Below are 17,180 nucleotides of genomic sequence, written 5' to 3' on the forward strand. Positions count from 1 at the left end.
CATGGACGGGTGGATGGACCCCGCCACGGAGGCCTTACCCCCATCGGCGATCGAGCCGAACATCAACCTTACTCTGCACGAGAGCCGTGTTGACAAACTACCAGATCTCTCTCCGGCCACGGACTCCGAACCGCCTGCGCCCGTTCCTAGCGAATCCAATTGGGCGCCGATCATGGAGTTTACCTCCACGGATATTTTTCAGCACTCGCCCCTTGGTGACATACTGAACTCATTAAGGTCTCTCTCCTTGTCAGGAGAATCCTGGCCGAACTATGTCCGGCAGGATTGGAATGTGGATGGCGTCAAAATTCACCGCCCACCCACCACCCACTTAGTAGCCACTATCGATGACCTAACCGACATGCTCGACTTTGACTCCAAAGACATCGACGGTATGGACAACGATGCAGGAGACAAACAGGAACCACTGCCCACAGGGCACTGGACGCCCACTTCATCACATGACGTATACATGGTGGACACACCAAAAGAACACGACCACGAGGAACAGAAGGACGCAATGAAGGGTTGTCCCCTCGAGAAGCAGTTAAAGCAACGGCGTAAGCGCCGCTCCAAATCCCGCCTCGGCAGAAACAACGATCATACAGACCCAGCGTTAGAGCAGGGTGAACCATCGCCGGACCACGGCAACACGGAGAATCAAACCGAACAACCCGATTCTGTCAAAGATAACAGTACGGATGACATTACACCGGACAGACACCCGGAGCAACAGAATGCCCGTCAAAGGCTCATTGCCACCGCGAGGAGTCTAAAAAAGTAGAAGCAAAGGCTCAAGGCTGCGCAAGACACACTTAAAATCAGATGGAGTAAAGTACTCAATGCAGCAACGAAGTACGGCGGTAATTACCCCACCAAGAGCTACCCGAAGCGGAAGTTGCTACCTGAATTCGATGAGGAGGCCTTAGATCCCCCGCAACCAAAAATTAAAACGGCCACCTGGCCGGACAGACGACCTCACGGCCAACATAGAGCGGCAAACAACGCCGCACATAAGCCAATACGCGATCCACGCGAGGGCTCGCATCAAAAGGACGGCGCAACCAGATCCATCTATGGACCACGCAAGCGCGCTCCAGCATATACGATGCAACATAATAAACATCCGAACAATACAGTAAACCCAGATACAGGGGTGCCGCACACCCCCTATGTTTCATCGATGAGGTGCTGGACCATGAATTTCCAGAGGGATTCAAACCCGTAAACATAGAGGCATACGACGGAACAACAGACCCTGGGGTCTGGATTGAGGACTATATCCTCCATATCCATATGGCTCGAGGAGATGATATCCACGCCATCAAGTACTTACCCCTCAAGCTCAAAGGGCCAGCTTGGCACTGGCTTAAAAGCCTCCCAAAAAACTCCATTGGAAGCTGGGAAGAGCTCGAAGATGCTTTTCAGGCAAATTTTCAAGGGACTTATGTCCGACCTCCAGATGCGGATGATTTGAGTCATATAACTCAACACCCGGAGAGTCAGCCCGAAAGCTTTGGAACAGGTTTCTTACTAAAAAGAACCAAATAGTTGACTGTTCGGACGTCGAAGCCTTGGCAGCTTTTAAGCATAGCGTCCACGATGAATGGCTTGCCAGACACCTCGGCCAAGAAAAGCCGAGAACAATGGCAGCATTAACAAGCCTCATGACCCGCTTTTGCGCGGGTGAGGATAGCTGGCTAGCCAGATGCAGCACCAGCGACCCAAGTACATCCAAAGTTAGAGATGAAAACGGGAAATCACGACGCAGCAAAAATAATAAGCACCGGAATAAAGAAGACAACCCGAAGAGCACGGCAGTAAACGTCGGATTCAGAAGCTCTCGGCCGGGTCAGCAAAAGCCGCCCCCTAAAGGCGCCAGAGATGAACTGTCCAGCCTGAACAAAATTCTGGACCAAATATGTCAGATCCATAGCACCCCTGGTAAACCCGATAATCATACCCACAGAGAATGTTGGGTCTTCAAGCAGTCCGGCAAGCTGAACGCCGTACACAAAGGGGAGATACACCAAGCGAAGATGAGGATGAACCTCTCAAGCAAGACACTGGGGAACAAAAGAAATTTCCACCAGAAGTCAAAACAGTAAATGTGTTACACGTGATCAAGGGGAGAAATAAAGCGGCACTCCCAGAGAAATATGCTCAAGGGCCTATCATCGCGGAGTCCTGCCACTGGTCGGCTCAACCGATCACTTTTGACCATCGGGATTACTCAGCAAATATCCGGCATGCAGGATGGGCTGCCTTGGTATTAGACCCAATAATTGACAGATACCATTTTACACGAGTCCTGATGGACGGTGGCAGCAGTCTAAACCTGATATATCAGGACACAATCCGCAAAATGGGGATAGACCCAACGAAAATTTGCCACAACAATACTATCTTTAAAGGAGTAACGCCAGGCCAAGGGGCTCACTGCACGGGCTCCCTGCTACTAGAAGTTATATTCGGCTTCCCCGATAACTTCCGTAGCAAAAATTTAACCTTCCACATTGCTCCGTTCCAAAGTAGCTATCAAGCACTACTTGGACGCGAGGCTTTTGCTCGCTTTAATGCAATACCGCACTACGCTTCCCTCACGCTTAAGATGCCCGGTCCACGTGGCATCATTACAGTAAATGGAAATATGGAGCGATCCCTGCGCCGAAGAGGCAACCGCACACTAAAACGGCCTCACCAACTAAAGTATTCGATAGGTCGTCAAGACCACGGACACGGTTAGACGAGTCCGGCGCAGCTGTATGTAATTCGTACAGGTTTGATGGCCATACCCCTATCACAAATACAAGGGGCTCAACGCGCGCAGACAAGTGGCAATTTTTACTCATCTTGAATTATACATGTTTTTTTACAAAAAACCTACCTTTTTGCACGACAACTCTTCACCTAAGTTCCTCTCTTTTATAGATGACCACTGTGCTACACCCGTCCAGGATACGGCACAATGGAGACACAGGCGCAGACGTGCAGCAGGGACCCGTTCCAAGGATTCTTTTTAGATTAAGACCCTGTGTCAACCTTTTTTACTGTCTCTTGTTGATACACATCCCTCGGATTCTCAGTACAATTGAGAAGGATGATGGCGTCTTGGCATGTGGCCATGTCAGAATAATGCACGTACCTGAACACCAGGGGCTTCTTACAAAGGGCGCTGATTAGGCCCGGTTCATACCATAAAGACCGAATACCTTATGGAGTGTTCGGCGTCGTGAGTTTGGCCCTATATGCATCAGATCCGAATCATGTCTTTGGTCAAATGTTGGGTTTGCCCGGCTCCTATGTTTTGGTACCTTACGTTCCGCTCTATCGGCTAAGGTAGCACTAGGAGAACTACTGTGATTGTGCCCCGGGTCATCCGGACGAGCACCTCAGTAGAGAAAGCCGAAAACTGACTATCATGATATAGCGTGAGACTGGTCAACCACTTGATGACCTATCGGAATGTTAGAATTCTTCCGCCTTAACGAAGGGTCGTTTCCCGGCCAGGCATGTACACACACCGTCAAACTCCTATGGCTAAGTGAAAGTGTTAAAGCATTATAGTCCGGTTGCCTCGTTCGCTGCGTTATCACCTCCTTAATAGGACCAAGACGTTGGGTTAAGTGTGAACATGCGTCTTCTGTGAACACCTCCGCATTATATGCGTGGGGGCTGAAGCCGACGACTGCAATCTTTCAGGTTATACACATGTATACATAAATGGCCGCATAGGAGGCATCATATTACTTTCAGGCAAAAGTATAAACACAACCTTATAAATTTCATAAAAACATTGTGTTTACAATGGGAATACATGTCACGCAAACATAATATTCTTCGAGCACTGGGCCTCTATCAAACGAGCACCCTCGAGAACCTCTTCGAAATAGTGCTCGGCAGCCACTCGGCCTATGGCCGAACCCTGCGCCACAACAGTGGTAGCATCCATCTCCGCCCAGTATGCTTTAACACGGGCAAGGGCCATCTGCGAGCCTTCTATGCACGCCGACCTCTTCATCGCATTGATGTGCGGCACCGCACCAAGAACTGCTGCACTAAGCTGAAATAGCTGTTCGGCTTCGGCTTTTCCGGGCACAGCTGATCCACGACAGACCTCATGGCGAGTCCGGACAACCTATTGAGTTCGGCCCATTCGGCTAGCTGATCAGTCAACGGAAGCGGACGCTCTGGAACGTTAAATTGCGACCAGAACAGCTTTTCCACTTCACGATATGTTTGATCTCGGAAGTATTTGGCCGCATCGACAGCGCTCGCCGCCAAGTCCATATATGCGTCTACCGAACTCCACAGCCGATCCAGAGGGGCATACCACGGATCTCCGAACTTCCTCCGCAGCATAAAGGGCTTCCCAGCCGCAATATCCCCGGCTTCATGCAGCTCCTCCTTCTTCGCTCTCATAGCAGAGCGGGTGTCTTTGTTCGCCATCGTGGCCTTTTCAAGGTCCGTTGCCTTCGCTCGGTTTTCTTTTTCAAGGAACTGGCAACGGTCGGCAATGTCTTTTAACTTTACGACCATTTTGGCCATCTTCTCTTTGCTCTCGCAATGCGCGGCCTTCTCGGCTTTCAACTCTTCGGCCGCCTTCAAAGCAGACGCATTACTAATCCTTGCTTGTTCTTTGGCTCGGGCAAGTTCCGCCCGCAGGGTTTCCACGGTGGCAGCTCCATCTGCAGTGACAACATATTAAAGATACTGGCATCATGCTGCTCTTACTATGTGGCATTCACCAGAAAATACCACTTACCATGTGCCTTGTCAAGCCTCTTGTTAACAAGCTCGATGTCGGCATCCGCCGCATCCAGTTGCCGCTTCAGTTCGGCAAACTCATGAGTCCGGCTAGCCACCGGAGCTCCCACTACCTGCACATTAAAGCGGTATGGTTATTGCCTGGGACTACGATCCTCTGTTTCCCGCCGTTCTCGGCGACAACCAGAGTCTCAGGGGCTACTATCTACACAGGGCACACCTAAAAATGTGCGGTACCATCACAAATGTACATCATTTTACGTACCTCAAAGCCCGTCAGTAGACTCATAAAGGCATCATGCAACCCGCTTTCGGCGGACGAAATCCTTTCCATCACCGTACCCATCAATGTACGGTGTTCTTCTGAGATGGCCGCTCACTCCAACAGCTCTCTCAGTATGTCCGACCGCATACCAGACGGTGTCAGACTCTTCTGTTTGCTCTCTTCGAGAGCCGGACGCTGGGGACTTCGGGTGACCATAGGATTATCTTCTGGCCTCACCGGATCCGGAGAGGCCCTCCGTGACGACACCTCAAGGTCGCCCGCTTCTTGAGCGGAGGAGTCCGAGGGAGGCGTTTCGCTCTCCATCATCCCCGGAAGAAGATCCCCTGAAGACGAGCTCTGCTGAGAAGGGCTAAGATCCGAACTGCAAGATAAATACTTCGGTTATTTTCCTCAGAGGTAAGGTAATATATCTTCACTATTAAAGTACTTTTTAATTACTTATAGCTCGTTAGAGGGCTGATCCCCGCGCGGACTTTGTGCGGCAAGAGCACCCTCCAAGGCAGGACCCTCTGGTGGAGATTTCTTCTCCCACTTGGAAACCTTGGTTTCCGGATCTTCAGAGGTAGTCCTCTTCCTTCCCCGGGGTGAGAGAATGTCAGATTCCTCCCCTCGGTTATCCTCCCTCACGGAGGCGCTTGTTCCCTCGGTCGGAATAGGTAGCGGTGGAGGCCCGCTTTCGCCCTCATTATTCCCCCCTTTGTCTTCCTTTGAGGGCTCCGGGCAAGGTGCTAGCCCGAGCATCTTTTCAAGTACCGGATTTTCCAAACCCTCGGGAAGGGGGGCCGAACACCGAATCATCTTCGCCTTTGTTATCCAGTCCTGGTCAAAGAGCGATTTCTCAGAACAACGTCATGATAAATGAAAGACGATGTGTTCGGCTAGAGGGTAACTTACTTGGTCGGCGGTGCGGTTGCTGCTCAGGCCCACGTCCTCGGTAGTATCCGGACACTCTATCCGGGGTCCGAAGAATGATCTATACATCTCTTCGTGCGTCAGGCCAAGGAAATTCTGAATAGCGTGCGTTCCTTCTGGGTTGAACTCCCACATGCGAATAGGCCGGCGTTTGCATGGCTGGATTCGTCGAACTATCATGACTTGCATTACCATAATCAAACTGAAATCTCCTTCGAAGAGATTTTGAATGCGGCTTTGCAGTACATGCACGTCCTTGGCGGGACCCCAGCTCAGCCCTCTGCTAATCCATGACATCAGTTGTGGTGGAGGGCCTGAGCGGAAAGCAGGGGCAGCCGCCCACTTGGCACTTCTGGGAGCTGTGATGTAAAACCACTCCCGTTGCCATAATCCGGACACCTCTGGAATTGAACCCTTTGGCCATGGAGCTCCTGCGATCCTGCTTATTAATGCGCCTCCGCACGCTACATGCTGCCCCTCGACCATCTTTGGCTTCACGTCAAAGGTCTTGAGCCATAGGCCAAAGTGAGGGGTAATGCGGAGGAAAGCCTCACATACAACAATAAATGATGAGATGTGGAGAAAGGAGTCCGGGGCTAGATCATGGAAATCTAGCCCGTAATAAAACATCAGCCCCCTAACGAAGGGATCCAGAGTGAGGCCTAGACCTCGGAGGAAGTGGGAGATGAACACGACGTCTTCGTTGGGTTCAGGAGTAGGGACGACCTGCCCTCGGGCAGGCAGCCAATGCGAAACCTCGGCGGTCAGGTATCTGGCCTCCCTTAACTTCTTGATATCTTCTTTTGTAATGGAGGAGGGCATCCACCGGCCTTGAAGGCTAGATCCGGACATGATTGAAGGTCCGGAGCACCTGACCTGGGCTTTGGGTGTTAGAACTCGAGGCGGGGGAAGGATTCGATTGAGCACGGGAGGGAAAGAGTAAAAGCCTTGTCCCTTTATAAAGAGGGTGAATATCAAGCGTCCTCTCCGTAGCCATTTGGGACTTGCCTATAATCTAGGAGTCCTAGATACGGTTGGGTTACCCACGACCGTATTGATGAGAATCCCGTAATTAGGGGAACACGATCTCTGCTTTGACAAGATGTGTCAAAAAAAACTGCCTCGCGTTATGTGTGGAGCTGGTTGAAGAAAAACGGTTCGAATAATTACCGGGCCATGGCATAATGTCGTGTTGCCAAAACGTGTCAGCAGATTAGATTTGTCTAAATGTTATTCTCTGTACGGTGGTATGTGGAAACTTATTTTGCAGGGTTGGACACTATCCTTGTATTCAAATTCTTCCGTGATGTGTTCGGAGGAGGAACCCGCCTTGCAATGCCGAAGACAATATTGCGCGTCGGACTCATCGTCATTGAAGCCTGGTTCAGGGGCTACTGAGGGAGTCCTGGATTAGGGGGTCTCCGGACAGCCGGACTGTATTCTTTGGCCGGACTGTTAGACTATGAAGATACAAGATTGAATACTTCGTCTCGTGTCCGGATGGGACTCTACTTGGCGTGGAAGGCAAGCTAGGCAATACGGATATGCGTATCTCCTCCTTTGTAACCGACCTTGTGTAACCCTAGCTCTCTTTGGTGTCTATATAAACCGGAGGGTTTTAGTCTGTAGGACAACATACAATCATACCATAGGCTAGCTTCTAGGGTTTAGCCTCTCTGATCTCGTGGTAGATCTACTCTTGTACTACCCATATCATCAATATTAATCAAGCAGGACGTAGGGCTTTACCTCCATCAAGAGGGCCCGAACCTGGGTAAAACTTCGTGTCCCCTGCCTCCTATTACCATCCGCCTAGACGCATAATTCGGGACCCCCTACCCGAGATCCGCCAATTTTGACACCAACACCGGCCACGAATGATGATACGGTCAACTATTTCATCATCAAGAACACCATCTTTGAAGGCAGTGTGGGTGTCACGACCTACAATCCCAATGAGACCCAAAGCCAAGACGGTTGAGGCCCCTTCATGGCCGGCAACAACAACATGGTCGACACCTTTGCCATGGTCGAACCCTTCATGCAAGGCCAAGGTGGCATGGGCAGCACCTTCTGCATGACCATGAATTCCCGAAAGACTACGGCCTAGAAGAAGAAAATGAAGTGGACATCGACGGGGAGACTTTGTTTTTTGAAGACGAGCTCTCCACCCAAGCCAATGCAAATAAGAAGCGCCAAATCAAGCGAACGAAGGCATACACAAAGGATGATGACGAGCTCCTTTGTGGATGTTGGAGGGACATTGGACAAGACCCCAAGGTCTGCATCGAGCAAAAGGCATCAACTTTTTGGTTACGTGTTCATGGCGAATTTCATGAACGCAAGAAGTTCATGTCGTGCCAAATGGAGAGCAAGCGTGGGTGGGTGTCCCTCCCGAGGCATTGGAGGGTGATACAACAAGAGTGCAAAAGGTTTTGTGTCACCCTTGAGATCATCGAGGGATGTCCCGTGAGCGGCCTCGACATCAAAGATATGGTAGACATGTCGTCCATCTTCATTTCCGTTATGCTTGCATGTCTATTTGCCCATGTGCTTGCATGCCATTCATTTGTAGGCATTCCAAGCTTTGGAAGCATTCAAGGCCAAAAATGAGAACAAGTCGTTCAACCTCACCCATTGTTGGAATGCTTTGCAGGCATTCCAAGCTTTGGAAGCATTCAAGGCCCAACATGAGAACAAGTCGTTCAACCTAGCCCCATAGTGGGCGCCAATTGTCAGGGTTACGATCCTCACAATGAGTACTTGAAGGAAATATGCCCTAGAGGCAATAACAAAGTTGTTATTTATATTTCCTTATATCATGATAAATGTTTATTATTCATGCTAGAGTTGTATTAACCGGAAACTTAGTACATGTGTGAATACATAGACAAACAGAGTGTCACTAGTATGCCTCTACTTGACTAGCTCGTTAATCAAAGATGGTTAAGTTTCCTAGCCATGGACAGAGAGTTGTCATTTGATGAACGGGATCACATCATTAGAGAATGATGTGATTGACTTGACCCATCCGTTAGCTTAGCACGATGACCGTTTAGTTTACTGCTATTGCTTTCTCCATAACTTATACATGTTCCTATGACTATGAGATTATGCAAATCCTGAATACCAAAGGAACACTTAGTGTGCTATCAAACGTCACAACGTAACTGGGTGACTATAAAGATGCTCTACAGGTGTCTCCGATGGTGTTTGTTGAGTTGGCATAGATCGAGATTAGGATTTGTCACTCCGTGTATCGGAGAGGTATCTTTGGGCCCTCTCGGTAATGCACATCACTATAAGCCTTGCAAGCAATGTAACTAATGAGTTAGTTACGGGATGTAGAATTATGGAATGAGTAAAGAGACTCGCCAGTAACGAGATTGAACTAGGTATTGAGATACCGACGATCGAATCTCGGGCAAGTAACATACCGATGACAAAGGGAACAACGTATGTTGTTATGCGGTTTGACCGATAAAGATCTTCGTAGAATATGTAGGAACCAATATGATCATCCAGGTTCCGCTATTGGTTATTGACCGGAGATGAGTCCCGGTCATGTCTACATAGTTCTCGAACCCATAGGGTCCGCACGCTTAACGTTCGATGACGATCAGTATTATGAGTTTATGTGTTTTGATGTACCGAAGGTTGTACGGAGTTCCGGATGAGATCACAGACATGACGAGGAGTCTCGGAATGGTCGAGACATAAATATCGATATATTGGAAGCCTATGTTTGGACATCATAATGGTTCCGGGTGAGTTCGGGCATATACTGGAGTACCGGGAGGTTACGGGAACCCCCCGGGAAGTATATGGGCCTTATTGGGCCATAGTGGGAGAGAGGAGAAGGGAGCCTAGGAGGGGGTGCCCCCCAAGACCAATCCGAATTGGGTGGGGGGCCGCCCCCCCTTCCCTTCCCCCTCTCTCCCCCTTCCTTCCTCTCCTAATCCAACTAGGGAAGGGGGGATCCTACTCCCAGTGGAGTAGGACTCCCCTTGTGTGTGCCATAGAGGGGCCGGCCCTCCCCCTCCTCCACTCCTTTATATACGAGGGAGGGGGCACCCCATAGACACACAAGTTGATTGTTTAGCCGTGTGCGGTGCCCCCCTCCATAGATTTCCACCTCGGTCATATTGTTGCAGTGCTTAGCCGAAGCCCTGCGCCGGTAGCTTCATCATCACCATCATCACACCGCTGTGCTGACGAAACTCTCCCTCGACACTCAACTGGATCTAGAGTTCGCAGGACGTCACCAAGCTGAACGTATGTAGATCGCGGAGGTGTCGTACCTTCGGTGCTAGGATCGGTCGGATCGTGAAGACGTACGAGTACATCAACCGCATTGTCATAACGCTTCCGCTTACGGTCTACGAGGGTACGTGGAGAACACTCTTCCCTCTCGTTGCTATGCATCACCTAGATAGATCTTGCGTGTGCGTAGGAATTTTTTTGAAATTACTGCGTTCCCCAACAGTGGTATCAGAGCTAGGTTTATGCGTAGATGTTATATGCACGAGTAGAACACAAATGAGTTGTGGGCATGGGTATATACATATTGCTTGCCGTCACTAGTTGATTCTTGATTCAGCGGTATTGTTGGATGAAGCGGCTCAGACCGACATTACGCGTGCACTTACGCGAGACTGGTTCTACCGACGTGCTTCGCACACAGGTGGCGGGTGGGTGTCTGTTTCTCCAACTTTAGTTTAATCGGATTCAATGAACATGGTTCTTTCTGAAGATCAAAAAGCAATCACTATACCGCGTTGTGGTTTTTGATGCGTAGGTAAGAACGCTTCTTGCTCAGCCGTAACAGACACGTAAAACTTGCAACAACAAAGTAGAGGACGTCTAACTTGTTTTTGTAGGGCATTTTGTGATGTGATATGGTCAAAACATGATACTAAATTTTATTGTATGAGATGATCATGTTTTGTAACAGAGTTATCGGCAACTGGCAGGAGCCATATGGTTGTCGCTTTATTGTATGAAATGCAATCGCCATGTAATTGCTTTAGTTTATCACTAAGCGGTAGCGATAGTCGTAGAAGCAATAGTTGGCGAGATGACAATGATGCTTCGATGGAGATCAAGGTGTCAAGCCGATGACGATGGTGATCATGATGGTGCTTTGGAGATGGAGATCAAAGGCACAAGATGATGATGGCCATGATGACCCACAAGTATAGGGGATCTATCGTAGTCCTTTCGATAAGTAAGAGTGTCGAACCCAACGAGGAGCAGAAGGAAATGACAAGCGGTTTCCAGCAAGGTATTCTCTGCAAGTACTGAAATAAGTGGTAATAGATAGTTTTGTGATAGGATAATTTGTAACGAGCAACAAATAACAAAAGTAAATAAAGTGCAACAAGGTGGCCCAATCCTTTTTGTAGCAAAGGACAAGCCTGGACAAACTCTTATATAGAGAAAAGCGCTCCCGAGGACACATGGGAATATTGTCAAGCTAGTTTTCATCACATTCATATGATTCACATTCGGTACTTTGATAATCTGATATATGGGTGGACCGGTGCTTGGGTACTGTCCTTACTTGGACAAGCATCCCACTTATGATTAACCTCTATTGTAAGCATCCACACCTACAACAAAAGTATTAAGGTAAACCTAACCATAGCATGAAACATATGGATCCAAATCAGCCCCTTACGAAGCAACGCATAAACTAGGGTTTAAGCTTCTGTCACTCTAGCAACCCATCATCTACTTATTACTTCCCAATGCCTTCCTCTAGGCCCAAACTATGGTGAAGTGTTATGTAGTCGACGTTCACATAACACCACTAGAGAAGAGACAACATACATCTCATCAAAATATCGAACGAATACCAAATTCACATGACTACTAGTAGCAAGACTTCTCCTGTCCTCAGGAACAAACGTAACTACTCACAAAGCATATTCATGTTCATAATCAGAGGGGTATTAATGTGCATATAGGATCTGAACATATGATCTTCCACCAAATAAACCAACTAGCATCAACTACAAGGAGTAATTAACACTACTAGCAACCCATGGGTACCGATCCCGGACTTGGAGACAAGAATTGGATACAAGAGATGAACTAGGGTTTTGAGAGGAGATGGTGCTGGTGAAGATGTTGATGGAGATTGCCCTCTCCCGATGAGAGGAGCATTGGTGATGACGATGGCGATGATTTCCCCCTCCTGGAGGGAAGTTTCCCCGGCAGAACAGCTCCGCTAGAGCCCTAGATTGGTTCCGCCAAGGTTCCGCCTCGTGGCGGCGGAGTTTCGTCCGAGAAGATGGCTTATGATTTTTTCCTCATCAAAAGACTTCATATAGCAGAAGATGGCCATCGGAGGGCCACCAGGGGGCCCACGAGGTAAGGGGGCGTGCCCAGGGGGTAGGGCGCGCCCCCACCCTCGTGGGCAGGGTGTGGCCCCCCTGGTGAACTTCTTGCGCTTAGTGTTTTTTATATATTCTGAAATTGACCTCCGTGAAGTTTCAGGACTTTTGGAGCTGTGCAGAATAGGTCTCTAATATTTGCTCCTTTTCCAGCCCAGAATCCCAGCTGCCGGCATTCTCCCTTTTTATGTAAACCTTGTAAAATAAGAGAGAATAGGCATAAGTATTGTGACATAATGTGTAATAACAACCCATAATGCAATAAATATCGATATAAAAGCATGATGCAAAATGGACATATCAACTCCCCCAAGCTTAGACCTCGCTTGTCCTCAGGCGAAAGCCGAAATCAAAAAATATGTCCACATGTTTAGAGATAGAGGTGTCAATAAAAATAAAATACGGACTTGAGGGCATCGTGATCATTCTTAGAACAACAACTTATATAATTCTTGTCATATGATTTCTTATGCTAGAGTAATAATTGAATCACAATTTCAAGTATGAATCGTAAACTTCATTGAAAACTAACAAACTATAATCTCAGTCATTGGAGCAATTGCAATTTATCATAACATAGAAAAGAGTCAATATATAAGAGATTTCCAGCAAGTCCACATACTCAACTATCATATAGTCTTTCACAATTGCTGACACTCACGCAATACTTATGGGTATGGAGTTTTAATCGGACACAGAGAAAGATAGGGGCTTATAGTTTTGCCTCCCAATGTTTTACCTCAAGGGTAATGTCAACAATAATAGTTCATGAAAACTCACATCTAATTAGCCATATATACCAGGATCTTTCCAACATACTGTGCTTGCCAAAGGATAAAATGTAAAAAGGAAGGGTGAAGATCACCATGACTCTTATGCAAGGTAGGAGATAAAAGTGAAAGATAGGCCCTTCGCAAAGGGAAGCAGAGGTTGTCATGCGCTTTTATGGTTGGATGCACAAAATCTTAATGCGAAAGAACATCACTTTATATTGCCACTTGTGATATGGACCTTTATTATGCAGTCTGTCGCTTTTATTTCTTCCATATCACATGATCGTATAAAGTTTATTTTCTCCCACACTAATAAGTCATACATGTTTAGAGAGCAATTTTTATTGCTTGCACCGATGACAACTTACTTGAAGGATCTTATTCAATCCATAGGCAGATATGGTGGACTCTCATGGCAAAACTGGTTTAAGGGTATTTGGAAGCACAAGTAGTATCTCTACTTGGTGCAATGAATTTGGCTAGCATGAGGGGGAAAGGCAAGCTCAACCATGTTGGATGATCCATGACAATATAATTTATCTCAGATGTAAGAAAACATAACCCATTACGTTGTCTTCCTTGTCCAACGTCAACTCTTTAGCATGTCATATTTTAATGAGTGCTCACAATCATAAAAGATGTCCAAGATAGTGTATTTATATGTGAAGACCTCTCTTTCTTTATTACTTCTTATTAATTGCAACGATGACCAAAACTATGTTTGTCAACTCCCAACAACTTTTATTCATCATACCTTTTTCTAGGTGAGCTCATTACTCTCCATAAGATCCATATGATCTCTTTGTTTCTTTTTATTTCTTTATCTTTTCTTTTATTCACTTAAGATCATGGCAACATAATCAAGCCCTTGACTCAACACTAATCTTTATTATATAGCTCACGGACTCGATTACATAGAGGAATCATAAAGCAAAACTCACAACTAGATCATATTAAGAACTTTTATTCCACTAGATCAAGATATTACCAAAAGGATCGAACTAAGAAAAATGGTAAAGATAAAAGTGATGGTGATACGATGCCGGGGCACTCCCCCAAGCTTGGCAGTTGCCAAGGGGAATGCCCATACCCATGTGATTATGTCTCTCTTTTCGGGGGTGGTGATGTGATGTTCTTGGTGATGATGCCCCTCAGGATACGATTCTCCTCCTCAAGCTTATTGACTTGCTGCTTGAGGTCCATTATTTCCTTTCGGAGTTTTCCTATAATAGCCAAAGCTCCCTGCACCCAAGGGTGCTGCATAGCTGCGGGAGAACCAGTGACACTCTTTTTCATATTCTCATAAGAAAGAAATCTAACATTGGAAGGGATAACCGAGTTTGGAATTGCTGAGCTCTGCAGTTCTCCCATTGTGAATCCAACTCGAAAGCGGGAAGTGACTTCTTGATCCTCTTCCATGGCATCTATCCTCTTCAATTCGGCCTCCATCTCTTCCTCCGTTGCTGACCCAAAGAGGTCAACATTGTTGTTTGTCATTGATCTCGGTGCCGGATGAGACACCCGACTCTCCCTGACTGACTCTTGCGAAGACATCTTGCTCTAATCCGCAGTAGCAACAGCTCGAAACACAAACAGAGGGTAATTGCGTGATACGGGAGTCAAAACCCCCAGGAGAATATATAATGAATTTTTACCAACCAAAATACGTGTCGTGTAAGAAATTGGAGTCCGGAGAGCGCACGAGGTGCCCACGAGGTAGGGGGCGCGCCCTCCACCCTCGTGGAGGCCTCGTGTCCTTCCCGGACTGCTACTTATTTTTCTATTTTTCTAAATATTCCAAAACGGAGAAATATTGCCTTAAAAACTGTTTTGGAGTCGGTTTACTTACCGTACCACATACCTATTCCTTTTCGGAGTCTGAAACGTTCCAGAAAATGTCCCTTATGTATTCCTTCGGGGTTACGGTTTCAATAACATTGGTTTCAACATTTATGGGATTACCTAAGATGTAATGTTTGATTCTTTGACCGTTCACCACCTTCGGATTTGTACCTTCGAAGTTGTTGATTTTTATGGCACCGGAACGATAAACCTCCTCGATAACGTAAGGACCTTCCCATTTAGAGAGAAGTTTTCCTGCAAAAAATCTTAAAGAGAGTTGTATAGCAATACATAATCACCTACATTAAACTCACGCTTTTGTATCCTTTTATCATGCCATCTTTTAACCATTTATTTAAACAACTTGGCATTTTCGTAGGCTTGGGTTTTCCATTCATCGAGTGAGCTAATATCAAATAACCTCTTCTCACCGGCAAGTTTAAAATCATAATTAAGCTCTTTAATAGCCCAATATGCCTTGTGTTCTAGTTCAAGAGGTAAGTGACATGCTTTTCCATAAACCATTTTATACGGAGACATACCCATAGGGTTTTTATATGCAGTTCTATAGGCCCATAATGCATCATCGAGTTTCTTGGACCAATTCTTTCTAGATCTATTAACAGTCTTTTGCAAAATTAATTTGAGTTCTCTATTACTCAATTCTACTTGACCACTAGATTGAGGGTGATGAGGAGATGCAATTCTATGATTAACATCATACTTAGCAAGCATTTTACGGAAAGCACCATGAATAAAATGTGAACCACCGTCAGTCATTAAATATCTAGGGACTCCAAATCTTGGAAAAATAACTTCTTTAAGCATTTTAATAGAAGTGTTATGATCAGCACTACTAGTTGGAATAGCTTCTACCCACTTAGTAACGTAATCAACAGCAACTGAGATATGTGTATAACCATTAGAGGCAGGAAAAGGTCCCATATAGTCAAAGCCCCAAACATCAAATGGTTCAATAACAAGTGAATAATTCATAGGCATTTCTTGACGTCTACTAATATTACCAATTCTTTGACATTCATCACAAGATAAGACAAACTTACGGGCATCTTTGAAGAGAGTAGGCCAATAAAAACCAGATTGCAATACCTTATGTGCAGTTCTATCTCCAGCATGGTGTCCTCCATAAGCTTCGGAGTGACACTTGCGTAGGATCTGTTCTTGTTCATGCTCAGGTACACAACGTCTAATAACACCATCTACTCCTTCTTTATAAAGATGTGGGTCATCCCAAAAGTAATGCCTCAAATCATAGAAGAACTTTTTCTTTTGCTGGTATATGAAACTAGGTGGTATGAATTTGGCAACAATGTAATTAGCATAATTAGCATACCATGGAGCAGTATGAGAAGCATTTATGACATTTAATAGCTCATCAAGAAAGCTATCATCAATAGGTAGTGGGTCATTAAGCACATTTTCTATCCTTGACAAGTTGTCTGCAACGGGGTTCTCAGCTCCCTTTCTAGCAACAATATGTAAGTCAAATTCTTGTAGCAAGAGAACCCATCTAATAAGTCTAGGTTTAGCATCTTTCTTTTACATAAGATACTTAATAGCAGCATGATCAGTGTGAATAGTTACTTTAGAATCAACAATATAAGGTCTGAACTTATCACAAGAAAATACAACTGCTAAGAATTCTTTTTCAGTAGTAGCATAATTTCTTTGAGCATCGTCTAGGGTTTTACTAGCATATTGAATAACGTTTAATTTCTTATCAACTCTTTGCCCTAGAACAACACCTATAGCATAATCACTAGCATCACACATTATTTCAAAGTGTAAATTCCAATCAGGTGGTTGAACAATAGGTGCAGAGATCAATGCTTTCTTAAGTATTTCAAATGCTTCTACACAATCATCATCAAAGACAAATGGTATATCATTTTGTAATAAATTTGTCAGAGGCCGAGAAATTTTTGAGAAGTCCTTAATGAACCTCCTATAAAATCTAGCGTGACCAAGGAAACTTCTTATACCTTTGATGTCCTTGGGGCATGGCATCTTTTCAATAGCATCAACCTTGGCTTTATCAACTTCAATACCTCTTTCAGAAACTTTATGCCCCAAGACAATACCTTCATTAACCATAAAGTGGCACTTTTCCCAATTCAAGACAAGATTAGTTTCCTCACATCTCTGCAAAACTCGATCAAGGTTGCTTAAGCAGTCATCAAA

The sequence above is a fragment of the Triticum aestivum genome, chromosome 1A (assembly GCF_018294505.1).
Source record: "Triticum aestivum cultivar Chinese Spring chromosome 1A, IWGSC CS RefSeq v2.1, whole genome shotgun sequence".
NCBI classification, from domain to species: Eukaryota; Viridiplantae; Streptophyta; class Magnoliopsida; order Poales; family Poaceae; genus Triticum; species Triticum aestivum.